At 40.5% G+C, this 21,294-nt stretch overlaps 1 protein-coding gene and 1 pseudogene across 8 annotated transcripts in view; one reads left to right on the plus strand and one right to left on the minus strand.

The window, feature by feature from the left end:
- The window catches only part of ALA2 (aminophospholipid ATPase 2), a 120,915-nt gene that overhangs the window by 37,858 nt on the left and 61,763 nt on the right, over nucleotides 1-21,294 (plus strand). The gene's annotated exons all lie outside the window — the stretch shown is intronic.
- On the minus strand, nucleotides 19,049-20,446 carry LOC148029380 (uncharacterized; annotated as a pseudogene).

Below are 21,294 nucleotides of genomic sequence, written 5' to 3' on the forward strand. Positions count from 1 at the left end.
ACGGATGATTCATTCAGTCCGTCACCTCTTCTCTCCAGCCTCTCCACTGCTCTCACACCCCTTCAGGAGGACATTGTGGTTCGTGGTTCGTGGCTGTCTTCATCATCTTTCTTGTGCTACGACACCCTTGTTCCCTCGTATCACATTCACTTCATGATTCAGAACTTCATTATTTCATTCATCAAAGTTTCTTCTCTCTTATCTTCTCTTCTCCATGTTTGCCGAGTTCACTTCGTGTTTCTCCCCGCAAACCCTACTGTCTCATTGGTATGTCATCTTTTGACATGGTATCAGAGCTGGACTTGCTCAAACAACGGCAAATATCCTCCACTCCAGTGATGGCAAAGACCAGTGGCGGGTTCCGGCATCCACTTCTCCTCTTCTTCCGCTGCATCAAAATCTCGTTTTTGCAGGTTTCAGGTGTTTTCAGCTTGTTGCCCACATTTCTTTTGCGGAGGACATCACTATCTCAATTGTCCCTTGCTGTCATCTACAGTCTGGCACTTGTTTCCAGCCTTCCACCCGCAGTTTGCAGCTGTTTAAGTAGAGCGACTATTGTTGATCACTCTCCATTAAAAAAACAATCTCGTTTTTGCAGATTTTAGGTATTTTAGCTTGTTGCCCGCACCCGGGATGCAGAGGACATCGCGGTTCAAGCTGGCCATTACTGTCTACAACAGTCTGGTGCCTGTTTCTAGCCTACCACACATTGTTTGGAGCTGATTTTAGTATATTGACTGTTGCTACTGGTTTTTCTTGCGTTTTAGTTTTTCTCTCTCTTGCAGCCTGCGTTTTTAGTCTTTCTCTCTCCTCACCTGCGTTTTTCTATTGGTTGCAACCGCTTACTGCTAGTCGCATCCTTCTCCCACTGGCAGCTCACTTCTAGCCCTTTCACTGCCCTCCTAGCCCTTGAGGCGGACATTGTAGTTTATAGTTCGTGATTGACGTCTTCCTTCTTCAGCTAGGCACATTGCTATCCATGGCTTCTTTACCAACAAATGGCCAGACTATTGGGTGCTCCTACTGTGGCATCATTGGACACACCGCCAATGCTTACCGACTTCAATCTTTGCTCCCCACCTCCCCGGAGTATATGCATCTTCCAGCAGACACTCCTTGTGCCACCTCTTCTTTTCTGGGCCATAGAGAACGTTCTGCATCGGCTATCCGAGTACTATGCACAAGGCAATAAGACACATCCGATGCGCACTAAGTCCTTTCGAGCACATGGAGGATCGATTGGCGCTACGATCTCCTGGAGATCGTCGCAATGCCAGCGGCAATCTTCTTCCACTTATTTTTAGGTACAGTGGCTTTCACGACCTACGGATCAACAGTCCGCTCCATCGAGAGACAATGATTGTTTGATACTGTCTCCTTGTTAGTCCACTCCTTCGAGAGACAGTGGTTGCTCGAATCCTTCCTCTTCTTTAGCTACCCAGTCCACTCCACTGAGAGACAACGACTGTTGTCCACCTCTTGCTCATTTTGAGTCTCATTTTTCCCCACCCTTGACTACTCAAGTTCGAGAGGCTACCTTTGGGAGCTCTTCGGCACTCCAAATACCTTCTTCGGCACGATTGGCGGCACTTCCTTCGTCATCGGACATTTTGGAGTCTGTGATCCATGAGTTTTTAGATTCCCTATCTACTTCAGAGGGGGATGCTATTTCTTTGCTCTCAAAGGGGGCATCTACTTCTTCTTCGACTTCAATGGGGGCCCCTCCACCTCCCATCTCAGAGGGGGATTCTACTCCACATGAAGTTCTTCACCCATCCTCTACTTTCTTGGGGTGGTTGTCTTTGACCAGTCATCTCTTCTATTAATACCATTTGGGCTGATTTTGACTGAGATTTCACTCATTTTTAATAGGGATTTGTTGGTTGAAACATACAAGGCTGAATGCTATTTTGATAGTACATGTCTCATGCATTGCTTCCAAGCTTGATCTCAGGGGTTCAGAATGATGTATTGATACTTGAATTTGATGTCATGTATGTGGATATGGCCTTGTATCTTCAAGTACCACCTAGATTGGGTCCTCGGAGGTTCAGTTGCGACATAGTGACGAGGCCTTCGTATTTCTTCCAGCATGGATGCATAGAGCTAGTGGCTTCTCTCTCTCGGTTGAGTTTCGGGTTTTCCAATTCACTATGTCTACTGTTCTTTACTGCACGTTCCCTTTCCGGTGAAAATCTTGAATCTTAGGGATCCTCGTGACGGACTGAATGAATCAGCCGTGAGGAATGAATGAGAGAGTGGCCTATAAATAGGCACAGTTAGTCTAGGATAGCGCCCCTTTTTGGGGCTGCAAACCCTAAACGCAAAACGCAAAAACGCAAAAAATGCAAACAGCGGGTGAAGGGTAAAGGGTTTCTCAACACCCCCCCTCAAGCCCAAAAAGGAAAATGAGAAGAGTGAGGTGGAGATGCAATGCTACATATTGAAGAATGCTCATGCAGCAGGTACCACTTGGACAGTGTCCCTCGTAGGGAAATTGTTCACTTGCCCAAGCACCCTAGTACAAAGATGATGAAAACATGCAATGCATAGAAGGAATGTCCGACTTTGTGAGGTGTCGAGAACCATAAGGATATGCCCGTACTCGATCTCGGGAGGTGGCTCCATGCTAACCAAGTGACCACGGCAAGAAGAGAAGAGGAGGAAGAAGATATCTCAAAACTTTACTTGAGTTGAGTCTTCAAAGAATTTAGCTCATCATGAGCACTCTTAGTAATCAGTATATCATCAACATACAATACCAAAATGATAAGGCTACCATCATGGGCCTTCTTTGTGTAAAGACGCGAATCTATATCACTACGGGAGTTAACTTTGTGAATTCATAAAAGGCATTAAACTTATGATACTATTTCCTAGGTGCTTGCTTAAGTCTATAAATACGCTTTCTCAACTTGCATACTAGGTGTTCCTTGCCCTTTTCCTCAAAACCTGCAGGCTGTTGCATATAAATGTCCTTATGCAAGTCCCTATGAAGAAAAGCCATTTTCACATCTATTTGGTACAATTCGAGATCCGTCTGTGTAACCAAGGCCAATACCAAGTGTAGAGTAGTCATCTTGACGAGATGAGAGAATATCTCATCAAAATCAACTCCCTTTTCCTGCTTAGAACTCTTAGTAACCAATTTGGTCTTATATGCTAGCATGGGGTGACGAGGGGTACTCTTCAACTTGTACATCCACTTGCATAGCAATGCATGTTTTCCATTGGGCAAAGTAACCAAATCCTATGTATGGTTTTTTTGCAGTGAATCATTCTGGGGTGGGATGTATGGGGAGGTTAACTGACACTTAATACCCCTCTCATCACAAAGCTACTTAAAAGCCTTAGACATATTCACCCCCATTGTTAGACTATAGGCATTTCAACCTATACTCAGATTGGTTCTCAACCATCGCGAGAAAGCGCTGAAATGTAGGCAAGACATTCGATTTCTGCTTAGGATATGGGACCACAAACATCTAAATGCACAAGAGCCAATGGCTCACCTACGCGTCTAAAACCAAACTTTTTATGAGAGTCATGTGTTTGCTAGCCATAAAGACAATAATTACATGAATCAAAACATGAGTAATTAAGAGGTGGAAGATACTGTAAATGAGTAAGTACTTTCATTTCTTTTAGGAACATATGCCAAAGATGGCAATGCCAGAGATATACACGTGGAAGATTGGTCTCAACCAAAACATGGTCAACAGATCCAAAGACAAGCAAGGGATAGAGGTTGCCAACCTTGGCACCTCTAGCAAAACAAGACTACCACGAGTGATCTTCCATGTAGAATTACCAAAAGATATATGATATTTATCATTATCCAACTGTCCAGTTAGATAAGGCTTTTAGTCAAAGCTGGGACAGGATGTACATCATGAAGCACAAAAGGAGTACCAATTCGAAACTGTAGTCTAATATCACCTATGTTAATGATATCTAATGCAGTGTCATCTCCCAGTCTAACAAAACCTATGATAGTACAATAGGTATAAAACTAATGATGATGTTGTTAGAAGAGCAAAACACACAGTGAACTAATGAAAGACACAAGATCAATGAAAGAGACAATGCACAAGATGTAATTTGAAATATGAATCCATTATGACAAGAGTATAATGGTTGAGGGTTGGCTCATATACTCCACAAGCTTCCTCTCTCCATACCAAGAATTTGCAAGTACTTGAATGAATGGATAATGGACCGTGGCCACACTCCTCCTTTTATAGACAAAAATAAAGAAGTTCTACCATGAAATAGGTTGGGCAATTACCAAATAAGAATAAAGCGAGTACCCATAAATTAGGCCGTGGGCGCTCATGAACCTGTGATATGACCACTTCTAACATCCTCTCTTAGAGCACAGGTGAACAAGCAATGAAGAAGAATATCCAAGATGTACCATGGATACTCTAGCAACGTGTGTTCTGGTGGATGCGCCTTGGTAAGACCTTGTATCTCTTGTCGTTACATAAGCTTCATGGATAGCTTGCCATGACCCCATGATTTCTCCACTAGAGTTATAAGCATGCTTTTTGGGTTCCCTTGTGTTGCGAGACCATATGAACACATCATGTTACTCGTCCTAGCATGAACTTGGTTTTGGGCACACTAGTCCAAGGTTCTGATTGCTAGAAGATGTTAACTTGACGACGACACATATCAAATCCACCAATGACGAAATAGCATTGGTATGCCCTCTCTCCACCTGCACACTTGCTCCCTCTGGCTAAGAGCATGTGAGAGCGTGCATCATCATTAGAGCTGAGAAAAACCGTCCACTCGAGCCATCAGTAGATCTTGAGTGAACCAAGATGATGTAGACATGGGTGCGGTCTCGTACTTCGCTAACCACAACTAGGATATCCACTCCATGAAGCAGCAAGATGTTTTGCGTGTCTTCCTCCGGCCTCACCATTCCGTCTTTGAAGGGAGTGAGCCCTGAAGTGGAAACACGAAGTAGAAGCAAGAGCTATGGTGGAAGGAGCAAGAGCAAGACAGAGAGACACAAGATGTGGAAACTCCAACAATCACAATGTGTGATTGGCCTTCCCTTTAATCAAATGTCATTGAAAGAATAAAGAATGAAGTGACAGTGATGGGCACCCATCACCTGTAGCGTACAAGTGTGCGGGTAACTAATACACAATGCGGATATTGTTAGTGTAACTAATACACGGGTGGCTAGGCATAGGCGCCTTTACCCTCAGCAACCTCCCACTGAAAGGTGAATCTGTCCCTAGTGAGGAGAGAATAAGAAAAAGGTGACAAAGTACAAATGTATATAAGTACAATAGGATGAGGAAAGACGTTATCTAATCCAACGCCCATCAACTTCCTAAGGAAGGCATAATGCTCTGCTGAGAGACTTTTAGTGAGCAAATGTGCAGGATTTTGGTCAATTGAGATATTGACAAGCTCAATGGGCTTGTCCTCAACAACCTCTCTAATAAAGTGGTAACGCATCTCAATGTGCTTGGTCTTTGCATGGAAGACCGGATTCTTGGCCAACTAAATAGCACTTATAGAATCCGAATATAGTGTAGGGATCTCATCAATAATGCCAAGGTCTGTCACCTTGCCACTAGACGACCTAACCAGAGGGCCTCGTTGCAAGCCTCAGTGGATGCAACATACTCTGCCTTTGTAGTAGATAGGGCCATGCATTTTTGCACCTTGGACATCCAAGAAACAGCAGCTCTTGCCAAGTAGAAGACATAGCCAAAGGTGGACCTCCTATTGTTTGCATGTCTTGCATAATTAAAGTTAGTGTATCCCACGACTCCTGTATCCTAGCCACCATAACAGATACACACAACTATTGTGTCCTTCAGATAATTCATGATATCTTTGACGTCATTCCAACGCCATCGACCAAGTGTAGCCATATAGTGTGCTACAACTCTCATTGCAAATGCTATGTCAGGACGAGTGGCTATCATGGTATACATTAAAATGTCCACTACAAGTACATAAGGGATCTTGGCCATCTTGGCCTTTTGCTCATTAGACTATAGACAATTGGCTTGACTAACCTTCACATGAGAAGGTAAAGGATAGCCAATAGGCTTAACATCTTGTAGATAAAACCACTCAAAGACCTTGTGGATATACTCTTTCTATGATAAGTATAGAAGCTCCTTAGAGCGATTGCTCGTAATGCACATCCTAAGAATATGTAAGGCTTGTCTCATGCCCTTCATCTCAAAGCTCTGCTTGAGCAGACCTTTCAAGGCATCCAACTCATCATGAGCACTCCCAACAATCAGTATATCATTCACATAGAGTATTAAAATCATAATGTTGCTGAATGAATAAGAGCCAAAGGCTCACCCATGCGTGTCATACTTGACTTTTTATGCATATTACGTGTTTGCTAGCCATATAAACAATGATCACAAGACTCAAAGCACTTATAGTCGAGGGGCGGAAGATACTGCAAATGGATATGTATTTTTATTTCTTTCAAGGATATGTGCCCAAGGCGATGATGCCAAAGAGATACATGTGGAACCGTATCCACTGCCAAAACATGGTTAATTGATCTAGCGCGTACAATGACAAGATTCCAACTGGTAATGAAACCAACCTTGCTTCCATGGATGGGTGGTAATTCTGTGATTACAACTTAGTTACAACAATAACATGTATTATAAGACTGAGAAATGCAAAATAACTTACAATCTTGGACAATGGACACCTTGTTAGCTTCAAAACTGCCGCTCCTTTCGGTATTTCTTTAACTGAATCGAGGAAGAAGTTAATGTACAATGGGATTCTCCCAATCTCTTTCGGTATTCCAACTCCCCTTGTTGTTCAAAATGGCCAGCAAGTTTTCAATCTAATTTGCCCCTTGATTCGGGCAATCAATTGGCCTTCACTCGGTTTGATGGAGATGGAAATACCCCAAATTCATTGATTTGCTGGTCCCTCCACCTAAATTTGACTGAAAACAGCTTCAGCCTTGTTGAATCCAAGACTTGGAGCTTCCAATTTTTATTGCAAATGCAAAGAATTGAAGAAAATTAGTCATTTACTGTCGTAGGTGCATTCGTACTACGTACGGACTAGTTCGTACGGTACGGTACGGTATGTATCCATACCATTTCGTACTAAAAAATAGGCTATTTTTGGCCTCTGAAGACTAGACCATACAATATCTTCCAATTCCTAAGCCTTATGTTTATTATCATAATTCCAAGTCTCACACATACACACACATACACACACACACATACTCTCTCTCTCTCTCTCTCTCTCTCTCTCGTCACACACACACACACACACACACACAAAAGAATGAAGAGCCTGTTTGTCCATCCACCCTAAACTTTGTTTTGTTCTTTGATGTATTACATATACACTCCCATCTGTCTTCTAGTAGCATATTGCGCATGTTGTGCATGAGGTTTTTCCTTGTTATCCTCATGTATTCATCCTATTAACTCAAGTGACATTGCTATTTTAGCTCTAAACATGTGTTCTAATATCTATAATCCAAAATAACCAAGTTTTTGTTTTTTTTTTTCGTACTAATATCGTATCGTATCTTATCTTATAAAATCATAAGGTATCAATTAGTACCGTATTTTATCGTACTGTACCGTATCGTATCTTTCGTACATGACAACCCTGTTTACTGTTGTTGCCCTATCTCAATAGCCTATAGATGCTATGACTTGCTATTGATTGGTCTTCTCCTGCCCTTGGCTGCCTCAGAAGGTCCTCCAATGGTTGCAAATCAAACTAGTAGCATCTCCTCCCTCTCTCTTGTAGGATGAATGCACTAAAATCCTCTTTCTAGCCTCTAAAGACGTGTTTCAGTCTTGCATGGGCATTTTTGATAAGTGTGGCACTCTTTCCAAATGGTTTTTCTAGCATTATCCATAATTAAATATTAATTTTCAGTCTTTAAATACTGAAAATTAATATAATAATTATTTCGGTGCCCCATAAAAATAATTTGATTGGCCAATAAGTAAATTGGCAATGCAACTCCCATTCCGGAGTGTCTCTGTATCATCTTTGACCATCAGATTGGCGTTAGGTACCATTAAATACCACTTCTCTAGTGTCAGCAACAACTGACACTTATGGCCAAATGAATGACCTAGGCCAACTTATGGCACTAGATATTGCCAAGTACTTGTGCGGCATAACTTATAGCAACTTTTGCCTTTGATATCTCGTGATTTGCTTGGGTTCGAGGCTCGTAAATTTACTCTAACCCTAGTTATACCGCACATGTGCAACATTTACTTAACCATGTGATTAAAAATTAATCTATATGTTAAGTGAGGTTTCAAAAATACATATCCTCATGAGAGTCCTACCCCTTAAATCCTTGCAATCGTCCTCGATTGCACTGCTAGATGCATCAAAAGAAAAATAGTGGATTGGAATTTCCACAAGGCATCATAGTTAACACAACATTGTGCACTATTGCAGTCTGCTCAACCATTTGATATGCCCAACACATGCTGAAAATTACCAACCAACATAACATAACATAAGACTCACAAAGAATCTTAAGAACATTGCTTGATTATCATAAGACATCTCTATTTCTCATGTGCTAAACTCATTTGGCAAAACAAAACCATAGCGTGGCATAACCAAGCATAAACCATGGCTAAAACATTAATGGCATAATAACATATGCTATTGTCCATGGCACCATATTATAACCATTGAAAATTGAGTATAATCTGATCATAAACTGATCACTTACTGATCCGAGAATTGATCACAAACTGTTGCAAATGTGACCCCAAACTGATCACAAACTCATTGCAAAAACTGACCAGCCATCAATGGAAAAACTAATCCCAAAAGTGACCCTAAACGGTTCTTAAGGTGATTAAAAGCTGAGTTGAAACTGATTGGAATTTTTGTCTCAAAATTGAGACAAAAGTCATGCCAAATTGATCATAAGCTAATGCAAAAGTATATTTCCAATGCCTGTGTGAAACTGATACCCATCTGCATACATCTCACAGTGACTAGTACACTAAGAAGTGACCTCATGGCAAACATACTGTCAGCACAATACCTCGGATGCATGCTGAATATGTTCAAGATCCACTACATATAAGATCTGTCCATAACTGGAGGAGTGGAAGTGCTACCTCCCCCTTGAGCATCAGGCAATACTTCGGATCCTTGCTTTGTTGAACCTGACGGAGCTTGAACTAAAGTTGGCTCTAGCTGAAAGGCATCTAGGTAAAGCTGCAAAAACTGAGGATGGTTTGCCAAGTCATCCTCTTTCATCCATTTGGCATCCATTGGTGGATAATTCTGAAATTTCACCAAGTATCTCCTAGAAACTTTACCTTTGACATTTCTTTCCTTACGTACCAAAATCTACTCGGGTACCAAAATCTCTTCTAGCTCCTCAACCTCAGGCTGAATTTCAGTAGACATATCCTCTGGCATGTCACCATGAATAGGCCTCAACAAGCTGACATAAAAGGCATTATATATCAGCCAATGTGGAGGTAATTTCAGCCGATATGCCATATCCTGATCTTCTCCAACGCTTGGAAGGGCCCACATTATCTCATACTAAACTTTGGATACAATCTTTCTCTTCCTTTCATCTTTTTTAGCCTTGCCTTTTCAAAACGTAGTAATACATAATCACCTTCCGCATATTGCAAAGCACGTGTGTGCCGATCAGTTGCCCTCTTTTGCTTTTATTGCGATCTTTGAAGTGTATATTTTATTTTTGATAGGCTACATCTAAGTTTTCCACATAACGATTAGCCTCAAAGATATTATCCTTAGTTTGCAGAATAGGTAGTATCTTCTTGCCACCCTCAACCACCTCAAATGGAGCTTTGCTTGTGGAACTATGCACTGTGTTGTTGTAAGCAAACTCGACCAAGGGTAAATATTGCTTCCACTGTGGTTTGTGGTCTAAAACATAGCACCTTAAAAGATCTAACACTGTGGAATTTGCTTTCTCAGACTGACCATCTGTCTGTGGATGGAAGGATGATGAGAATTTCATCGTGCTATCCATATTCTCAAACAACCCCTTCCAAAATAAACTGGTCATTCGAGGGTCTCGATCACTAATGATGGACTCTGGCATACCATGATACTTAAATATGTGTTGCAAAAACAATCGTGCCAGATGATCAGCCTTTATTTTCTTCCTCACTGGAATAAAATGGGCTTCTTTGCTAAACTTGCAAATCATAGTGCATATCCCATCATTCCCTGTAGGTGTCTTAGGAAGCTCCAAAATAAAGTCCATTGCAATGCTCTGCTAAGGTCTATTTGGAATAGGTAGGGGCTGCAACAAACCGAGCATCTTTTGCCTGTCATGCTTTACCTTTCGAGATACAATGCATGTCTTAACAAATTGTTCTACTTCATGCCTCAAAGCTGGCCAATAAAAGAAATGCTCCATTGCCTTGATCATGGCATCCATACCTCTGTGTCCTGGATACGGAGGAGCATGACTTTTCAATGATAACTCTGGCCCTTAACTGCTTTGCGACATAGTCGTCTATGCATCATTAGAAATCCATCTCTTAGCACAAAGTGTTTATGCCTTTGGCCATTGCAAAGCTGATCATAAATATTAGCAAAGTTCGAATCAACAATATATTGCTCTTTCATAGCATGAAACTTAGTGTGATAAACCATGCTCAAGGCTGAAATTTGTGGCTTATGTGACAATGCATCAGCGACAACATTTTTTATACCATGAATATGTACAATCTGAAAGTGAAACATAGAGAGGAAATTTGCCCATCTCAAATGCTTCTCTGACAACTTTGTTTGCGTTAGAAAGTATCTCAAAGTTTGATGGTTTGTGTGCATTGTAAAATCAGCCCCCGAAAAATAATGTTCCCATGTAGATAGTGCATGAATTATAGCCAGGAGCTCTTTCTCATAGACTTGCAAATTCTTTTATGTAGTGTGGAGAAATTGGCTCTTATAAGCCACAACTCGGCCGTTCTGCATAAGAACAACCCCAATGTTGTTACCACATGCATCACATAGAACTATGAATGACTTCCTTAGGTCAGGCAACACAAGCACAAGATCTGAAGTTATATCTTGCTGCAACTTTTGAAATGCTGAAATTTCCACAAGTGTCCATCTAAATGGCACATTCTTCTTTTGCAAAGCATGCAATGGAGATGTAATTTCACCCGTGTACATCCTGTAGTAAGAACATAAACACAAGAGGCTGCGGATCTCATGCACATTCCTCAAAGGTGGCCATGATCGTATTGCCTGAACCTTTGTAGGGTCCATGCAAATACCATCAGCTGATACAATATGCGCCAAAAAGTGGATTTCATAGAAGAAAAATTGACTTTTCTTGTCATTGATAACCTGTCTATGCTGAGGCAGAGTGAATACAATGTCCAAGTGTCTTCTATGCTCCTCCTTGTTCTTTGAATAGACAATCATGTCATCAAAGATAGTGTGGACAAATCCTCTATGTGGTGTGAAGATGCGATCCATCATTGGATTAAAAGTGGTAGGAGCTTTTGTGAGTTCAAAAGGCATAACAAGAAACTCATACAATCCAAAAGATGTCCTGAAAGCTATCTTAGGTACATCTTCTGGTTGAATATGTATTTGATGATACCCACTTTTCAAATCTATACGGTTGAATATGACTGTCCCTTGCAATCTATCCATAACATCATCAATCCGAGGAATTAGAAAGCAATTTCTTATCATGATCTTGTTTTGAGCATGATAATCAATGCACATACACCATGAAGTATCTTTTTCTTCACCAAAAGCACTGGAGAACAAAAGGGAGATGAGCTGGACTGATTCAATCCTTGTTCTAACAGCTCATTCACTTGACTCATAATGTTCTCTTGTTGGGCTGCATTGATATTGTAGGGTGGCTTATTAGGTAGGCTACTTCTAGGGATAAGATCTATGCCATGATCTTCTAGCCTTTCAGGCAGTAGTTGCCCTGGAAGTGACTGAGTGAAGCAATGTGAGGTGCCTTCTCCAATAGACTCGAAGGAGTCCTCTTAGTAGTTGACCAAAATTCATATCCATGTACATCACCATCCAGTCTCCCCATGGGAAACCTAGGACTTAGTTCAACATGGGAATCTCAGTTCTACTTCACATGGGAAGCGTGGACGAGTCACCTCTAACAGCAATCTAACGCCCACCTAAGAAAGACCACTTTGTAATCAATCAAAGGCAGGAGAGGTTAACACCGCACTTGGTTCAAAGAGAGTGAGAGACAGGGGAGAGTATAACTTGATCCCCCTACCCATAAGGTGAAATCTCAGCTCAGTCCCCCTAAACTGTATTAAACCTGGTAATTAATCCTACCGATATTGGGAGGGTCACAATTTAATCAGCTCTATCTAGTGTTGGAAAGTTACTCGACTTATTGTGTCCACCCAGCCATAAGCGTTCGATCGTCAGGATCGAAGCCTTCCACTTTTCTCGATTGGGTTTGCTTTAGTTTTCTAATTAGCAAGGCATACTACCACACTGTTTAGACATATAAATAACTTCCTTATATTACTCCGTTAAACTGGGTTCGTTAAACTCAATCTTTAGTACATAACAAACAATTCGGAAATTAAATACTTTATTTCATAATAACAAGCAGAAACATCACTTTGCAGAGTGGTACAAAATCCGTCTTTCCGTAGAAAGACACTATCTACTAGCTTAGGATAGGACTTTTCAATCTCTTGGGATTGAGTTGTATGTGATCGCACTCCGTTCATGGTCAACAAGAAATTTATTGGCTCAGAGCCCCTCTAAGCTTCCTTGAGCCTTAGGAGCCGTCCTACATAACAGAGGCACTTATCACTCGGCCCTTTGCCCTCTTAGGTGCTTGAGTGATAAAAAACCAAAAACACCTACCTTTCTCCAGAGCACAGGATCCCCACTCGTAGGTGAGTTTTTCCACATTTCGTAGTGTTAGGAAGCATTGGGTTGGAGACTCCAATGTCTCGAACCACCACAATCCACAACTCGTCCGATTGTGCAAGCACAGAATCATAAGAGACATAATTCATTATTCAAAAATCCAAAAGCAGTTATAATCATAAAACATTTTTAACACACTTGTCAATGTATGCGATGCATAGAATCTGTCTCCCTCATCAATTTCCGTGTTCTTTCCTAAAAAGTAATTGATAATACTAACATGTTTTTGTAAGTTTAAGTATGTTCTAACTAATCGTAATCTATGTAATAGACTTATCCTATGGGCTTTTATAACATTACTAACTTATCCCTCATTTTATCGTAAGATGCAAAAAAACAATAGAAAAATTAGGAAGTTGTAGATAGCTTACAAGTAATCCTTTTCTTATGTACTAAAATTGATTATCTCTGTTTGGCCATCCATCGTGATTAGGGGTTATGGCCGCAACCTCGATTTGTTGTGGAATAATCGATCCTTTGGGTTGAATGGATTCGGGGGTAACTTTTGCTTGCGCTTCAACTTTGTGTTGAGTTCCCTCAGCAGCAACTACTTCTCGAGTTGGGGAGCTCTTCGAGCATGACCTCACTCAGTATCTCGACGTCTTGTGGGAGCCATGGAGGAAACTTGATGGATTTGAGCAGCGCTTTTGCATAGGTGTGGAGAGAGAGAGGCTCGGCTGATTGCAGCAGAGCTTCGTCGTGCCAACAACAGAGAGACTTCTGCATGGGTTTTTCTTTTGACGTGACGTTGTACCTCTGTTTATATAGTAATCGGGGGGAGGGGGGGTAAAAAAGAGAAAACGCTTTCTTTTTAGCGTTTTCGATGACAACATCGATGATAAAGAGAGAACACTTGCTTTTAGCGTCTTCGATGACATCATTGATGACGTCAGAGAGGAGGCTCCGTTTTTGTAGCGTGAAGATAAAAATTTACGAATATATGGGTGAGCACCGCATGTCGCGTTGTCGGGCGGGTGTCACTCCAAGGCTCACGACTAAGGCGATGACCAAGGTATAGACCTTGGCATATTTGGCAGGCTTCGTTGGTGCCGTTGGTTGCGTGCGAGAAGCTTCCACTAGTTGTAGGAAAAGCTTTCCAGGAGGTCATCTATCCCAGCAGTGTCGTTACCAAGTGTACTTAACTGCCAAGTGACTATCCACTAGGCTAGGTCTTTTTGTTGTTCTATACTATAAACATAGTTTTAATAAGCTTGACTTGGGAGGGTTTTCCAAGCCTTCCTTCCATGAACTGGCACATAATACCTCATTGATAATAACAATTATCTTCATAGTTAGACCTAGTTTTAAAAATGTGCAATCTTTATCATTTTGTTTTCAACATAAATCAATTTTTGGAATGTATTGTTTATTAAAATAAACTAAGTAATGGGCACATTATAAGCAATCAACATACATTTCTAAAAAATGACATGTGATCCTTCTCTAACTTAGATATGCTCCCAACATTCTTACTATCATCTTTATCCTTAGTAAAAACCAAGTACATTGAAAGATGATTTTTCATTACTTAAGAAATGGGAGCTGCAGATACAATAGGGATAGATTCACCTTTCAACTTTACATCAAGTGTGATTACCTTTTCCTTATGCTGAATATTGATATTTTTTGCATGGGAATCAATCACTGCATGCATATGGTGACACCATGGTATACCAAGCAATACACCACAACCCTCAAGTGGAGCAATGAAGAACTCTTCGCTGTCCACATATTCGTATGTACGCAATCGAAGCTTTCCAATGAGCGGCATGATAGGCTCTACATGGCCTTTACATACCACTCCAATGTCCCCCATGGGTTCCATCTCATCGTCTTTGATGCCTAGACGGGCTACCATGTCAACAAAGATGAAGTTGGCTTGTGCACCATTATGAAAGAAAATCAATGCATGCTGATCCCTAATTTTTCCGGCCCAATGCTCTGCATAACTCACTAGCTTGATCATTGGGCTGATCACTAATAACATTGGGTACCAATCCCACTGATGTTTTGGGTTTCTTTCCTTTAGAATCTCCTTGATTTTCTACTTTTCTAGCTTGTTATGTATTGGGACAGTCCCTTGCAATGTGATCCTCTTGTTCACAAATACAACATTTAGTTATAGCCATAAATTCTCTACATTGTGCCAATGTTTTTGAGCCCCTTCTTTGTTGTTTTGCCTCTTTTCAGGTTGATTTTCAGATGTGCCCCTTTCCTTAACCTTAAACAACTTTTTATTCGGCTTCTTTCCACTCTCTAGGAAGCCTGAATCCTTCCTACGTAGCATAGCATCGGCTGTAACAGCAGTCTCTATGAGATGAGACATGTTAGACATGGTGGATTTAATGCAAAAATCCCTAATTTCTTTGGGCAGCCCACAAACATATTTTTTCACTTGCTCATGAAGGGATACGGGGTGATAAGAGTAATAGGTAGCAATGCACCCAAAAACTTTTTATTATATTGGTCCAAATTCTTACATTCCTTAGCATCCAGCTTATTCCAAGTTGTCATGATGTCCATCTAAAAGGTACTTGTCAACCAATTCGATGCAAATATTTGCTTGAATTGTATCCACATTGACGGTGCTCTATCTTGTATCAAAAGAGCGGACCACCATTGTAATGGATTCCCTTTCAAGAAATTGGTTGCCTTTCAAATCTTCAAGGACTCCGTGAAGTTCCCCCCTGAATAGGCTGCATCAAACTACTGAATGAAAGTCAAAGCTTTCAGCCTATCTTGTACACCATTGGAGGACTCAAACTTCACTGCTTTTCCACCCTCATCGTAGTCTTTTGCTGCCCTTTTGGATGTCAAGTTGTTATACATTGGCTGCTGCAAAAGGGGTGCATTTGCTAAATTTACACCAAAACCAATGCCAAACGGAGCATTTGGATGGCCAACATTCATTACTTGAGCCCCATAAGCATTCGGGGATATTGATGTAGTAGCAAACATGCTACTTTGTGCCCTGGGCATCAAGCCAATGCTGCCATACATAGGGTTTTTGATATTTTCAGCCATATCCAAATACATGGGGCCATTCACACTATGCATTGGTTGCTGCATACCACAGGGATTTGTGCCATACATTTCCATATGTGGTCCTTGGTCCTTGTCCAACCATAGCATGAAAAATTGTGCTTCCAGGAAAATATCATGGCTATTCTATCATAGCATGCATGCCCATCTCTCCAAAATCCATTGGATTGGCACTTCTATGATGGCCTTGCATTTGCATTCCTTGCCCTGTAGATACCAACTATTTTGTTTCATTAGCATCTTTGGGAGCTTCAAATGAAGGATTTGGCATTATCTTCGATGCATCTTGCTGTCCCAAAGGTGTAGAAGATGTCTTCTTCTTCTTGCCTTTGCTGTCCTTTTTTAGCACATTTAAAAGTTGGGTAAATTGAGGACCCCTTGCTAATTGAGCAAAGAGATTTGTTGCTGTCCTCATTCGATTCTTGAACTGGTCGTCAAATTCCTCTTCACTTTGTTGGTCACCATTAGCCTCCTTATGCCTTGAAGGTCATGCATCTTGCCCAACAGCAATATTTTTAGCTTGTTGCCCATGGTGAGCCTTGTCAGAGGTCAGGCATTGCATTTCCTTCATTTCCATTTGAATGTTCATATTGAGAGGCATCATTACTGCTTGAGTCCATCTCATGGTACGAAGACATATGGCTGTAATTTCTCAGTTGAGAGTAAAAATCAGCACTAGCACAAAGCTTTGGCTTGCAATTAGGTGTCTCAGGCCTACCAAATCAAGGGATTGAGTTGTATCCTGACAATGGAACCCAATCTTAGACAATGGACACCCTATTCGCTCCAACACTGGCACCCCTTTCGGTATTTCTTTAACTTAATTGAAGAAGAAGTTGATGTACGATGGGATTTTCCCAATCCCGTTCGGTATTCCAACTCCCCTCGCTGTCTAAAACGACCAACAAGTCTTTAATCTGATTTGCCTCTTGATTTGGGCAGTCAATTGGCCTTCACCTGCTTTGATGGAGATGGAAAATACCCCGAATTCATTGATTTTCTGGTCTCTCCACCTGAATTTGACTGAAAACAGCTTCAGCCCTGTTGAATCCAAGTCTTGGAGCTTCCAATTTTTGGCATGCTTTCAAAGGCTGCTAAACCCTAATTTTTGCTGGTAGATTAGGGTTTACAGCAGAGAAATCTGAAATTTTTGAGCCTTTGGTGATCTCAATGCCATAATCTTCGGAGCAAGGCTGTGGAAAGACTAGGAGATGAGAGAGAATGTCGAGGACAGAGAAAATTTAGACTTTCTTCTCGAAGAATTGAAGAAAATCGGTCATTTACCACTGCTGCCTTGTCTCAATAGCTTATAGATGCAACGAGTTGAAGAAAATTAGTCATTTACTCCTGCTACCTGTCTCAACAACATATAGACGCTATTACTTGCTGTTTATTGGTCTTCTCCTGCCCTTGCTTGCCTCAAAAGGTCCATCAATGGCTGCAAATCAGACCAACAACATATCCTGTTTGTATTTTGCAGGCTGAATGTACTAAAATGCCTCTCCCCAACCTCTAAAGACGTTTTTCAGTCTTGCGTGGACATTTTTGATAAGTGGCAGCCTTTCCAAATGGTTTTTTTAGCATTATCCATAATTAAATATTACTTTTTGGTCTTTAAATACTAAAAATTAATCTAATAAATTTTTCGGTGCTTCCCAAAAAAATCTGACTAGCCAATAATTAAATTGGCTAGCAACTTTCATTCCAGAGTGTCTATGTGCCATCTTTGATCATCAGATTGGTGTGAGGTACCATTAAACATCACTTCTCTAGTGTGACCATTTGACACTTACGGCCAAATGAATAACCTAGGCCAACAACTAGTATCAGATATCACAAAGTACTTGTGTAGCATAACTTATAGTAACTTTTGCCTTTGATATCCTGTGATTTCCTCGGATCTCGGGCTTGTAAATTTACTCTAACCCCAGTTATACCTCACATATGTAACATTTACTTAACTGTGTGATTAAAAATTAATCCACATGTTAAGTGAGGTAATCTTCCATAAGGAATCACCAAAAGAAACTACATAATCTGCATCATCCAAAGTGCTAGCAGAGATAAGGCTCTTTGTGAGAGCTAGTATATGATGTACATCATGAAGAGTGAACGCGCTACCTAAACCAAATTGGACATCATTAATGAAACCACTCTCTATGAGGGGTCACATGAAAGGAAGCTTTGAATCCATAGTTTTTTCATGTGGCAATCATGCGTCATACGTAGACGGGTATGAAAGTACGATTGGAGTATGATTCGGGCCTTCGGGCTGAATCATATGTTGCTCTAATTTTCATATTAAAAACAATAAAAATGTATATAACCTAGTATTAAGCTAACATATTGAATAAAAACTAAAATTTCATTGTTTCAACAACTTTAGATTCTACAAAATAGGCATTGCAGTCTCTCAATAAGTCGATGAATAATTAAGATTGAAGACACAACTTACAAGTTCACAACATTGATTAGCCATTAGCCAAGAAGATTTTAGATTTGATTTCAAGTTATTTGAGTCAAGACACAATTGAAGCACATCATGGTATAATAGTAGTCTAGATTCTAAACTATAATAGAAGGCTGAAGCAAACTATATGGAAAAAAGATTACACACGATGATCATGGGCAAGATGCACCCTCCTCCTCCTCCTCCTCCTCATCAATGTCCTCATCCTTATCATTCTGCTCCTCCTCATCTTCCTCATCATCATTATGGGTTTCTTGGTTGAGTTGGTGGAGGTAGTTACACTCAAGATCTATGACTATTATAATTTCAGTCTTGATTGAAAAGTATTAATTTTGTGGGTTTACCAGTGGTAGTAGTCAAGGATGATTACTTACTCGGATCTATAGATGGATGGGAGCAGTAAATTGTTTAGAATTCTCAAATGAGGAGTTCATAGTATTCCTTATTGCATTTTTCATAGTAGTTCAAGTGGTTTACATGCTTTTCCTTTTGGATTTGGTTTCCTAGGTTAAATAATGGTAGGGGGATGCTATTGTTCCATTTTAGGCTTCTAAGATGGTGATGGTATTTCAAAAACCTTTAGTTTTCTCTAACGGGTTTGTATTGATCAACAAGAGAAGCATTGCTTGTTGTAATGTTGACATTATCCAACTCTTCTTGCAATTCTTGAATTGCAAGAATCCTATCATCATCCTTTTCCTTATTAAGCATTTCCAAAGTAACCTTATTTTTTTCCCATCCTCTTTCTTTGATCTTAGAGACAAGTTTCTTAGTATGCTTTGGAAGTAAATTGTTTCTTCTCTTTGTATGTATCAAAGAGAAGGTACTTCAAATCCTTTCGCAAGGAGATGCACAAGTACCTTGAGAAAGCACCTTAATCGCCAATTGTTGCAAATGAAGTGTGCAAGCCCCAAATGTTTCCCACCACTTCACTCCTTGGTGCATCCTTGCCACATCCTTTGCAAGAGGGTGTGCATATCCACCTGCCTGTGACTCATACATATCCAATTCATCACATAAAACACCCTGCTTTACAACATCATGAAGAGTGTACCTCTCAATCACATTCATCCAACCTTCATGTACTTCACTATTACCATGTGGATTCTTTGATCTCCATATTGGATGCAAAACATAATCAGCTGCATGTAAAGGCGAGTGCAACATATCCCATCTATCGACATAAAGATCCTTAACTTGATGCAATTTACTAGCATTCACACCCTCAATACCTTGTATTTTCTCAATAATATGATGTGTCAATTCATAAACAAGCCCCATTGTTGCACCTTCCCTATTTGCAAGGCGAAGAACCTTTAATATAGGTGCACTTATCTTCAAAATAATCCTTATATCCTGCCAAAAAGTGAACCCTAAAATGATACTAGCCACTTGCATTGCTTTATCAATGTGGCAAACTCTCATCCTAGTCTAATCTTCACTCACAACCATACGTCGCAAGCCATTATAGCATCTTTCATCTAGTAAGTTTACCAATATGATAAACATGTAAGCAAACTTTGTTTGAGCTGGCTTTACCAGCTCCTTTGTGCTGAATTTGCGATATAAAAGCCAAGATTGTATGTTTTTGAGTTATGAAAGTGACAAATTTTTTTGCATCAGCCAATATAGGAGCAACCCAAGATAATTGATCAATATCCTCAAAAAAGAGATCCAAGCAATGACAAGCACACCTAGAATAGAAAATGTTAGCCCATTGTGTCTCTATCAATTGTCTAGCTCACACACAATTTGCTGCATTATCTATACACACTTGCATTACATTTTCCGGCTCAACATCCAAGATTACATCTTTTAAAATCTCATAGATGTACTCTCTTGACTTATATTGTCCACTTGTGTCTACTACCTTCATGAACACAGAACCATGTATGGAACATACCATGACATTAATAATGGGTCTATGACGAGTGTCGGCGGACCATTCATCACATAAAACACTGCATCAATATTTCTTCCACTTATTTCAAATGTCAAGCAACTCTCTATCAATGCATTTGACTTCATCATTAAGTTGCTTTGTGTGAAGCATGTGGTGAGAGGGGGGCTTGTAGCTTGGTCCAACTTCCCATATTGCTTTCACCATGTCTAAAAAATATAGACTCCTCACTTTCCAATGAGGAATGTCTTCAGCATATAAAAACTCGCGAAGGGCAACATCAACATTGTGCCTTGCTTGCATATTCCAATACTTCTCCAAAGCTCCCTGTGGTTTGCCCACTTTTTGCTTCTTGGAGCTTGATGGCTGAACACTATAAGAAGTGGAACCACTTGCACCTGTAGCTGAAACATTAGGGGCATTTGCACATGCAATGCTTGCCTCCCCATGTGAACCCTCTTCCAAATCAGTCAGCCACAGACTCATCAATAGTTGCAAAAGGAGCAACAAATCCTGCTTCTAAATGCAATTGTCGACATGTCTCCTTCACATGTGAAGGTGGTTGTGAGCATTTATCTACCCCAAAACCTTTAAGCCCAAGAAAGTGGGCTCTTATGTGAGACAGGCCTCCATCCCAAGTATGCTGACACCACTTGCATTTGCAAGTAAATTGCCCCCTTCCACATAGCTTGATAGTTGTTACAAATTCCCACTCTGTTTTTTTCTTTCTTCCCATTTGTGTCAGCTTGATGCATAAGAATGGGGATGAAGCTTCATTAGATGACGACATAATAACTAATAAATCTTGCTGAAATGTCAGTTTCAGTTGTAAAATCTGAAATTTCAGAGATTTTTAAGCCAATAGCAAAGGGCAAACGAGTTCAATCTTAGCTTGTTAATGTTTAAAATATCAGACATTTTGGAC

The sequence above is a fragment of the Lygodium microphyllum genome, chromosome 11, assembly GCF_053477565.2.
Source record: "Lygodium microphyllum isolate KBCC chromosome 11, Lygodium_microphyllum_v1.1.10, whole genome shotgun sequence".
Classification (NCBI taxonomy): Eukaryota; Viridiplantae; Streptophyta; class Polypodiopsida; order Schizaeales; family Lygodiaceae; genus Lygodium; species Lygodium microphyllum.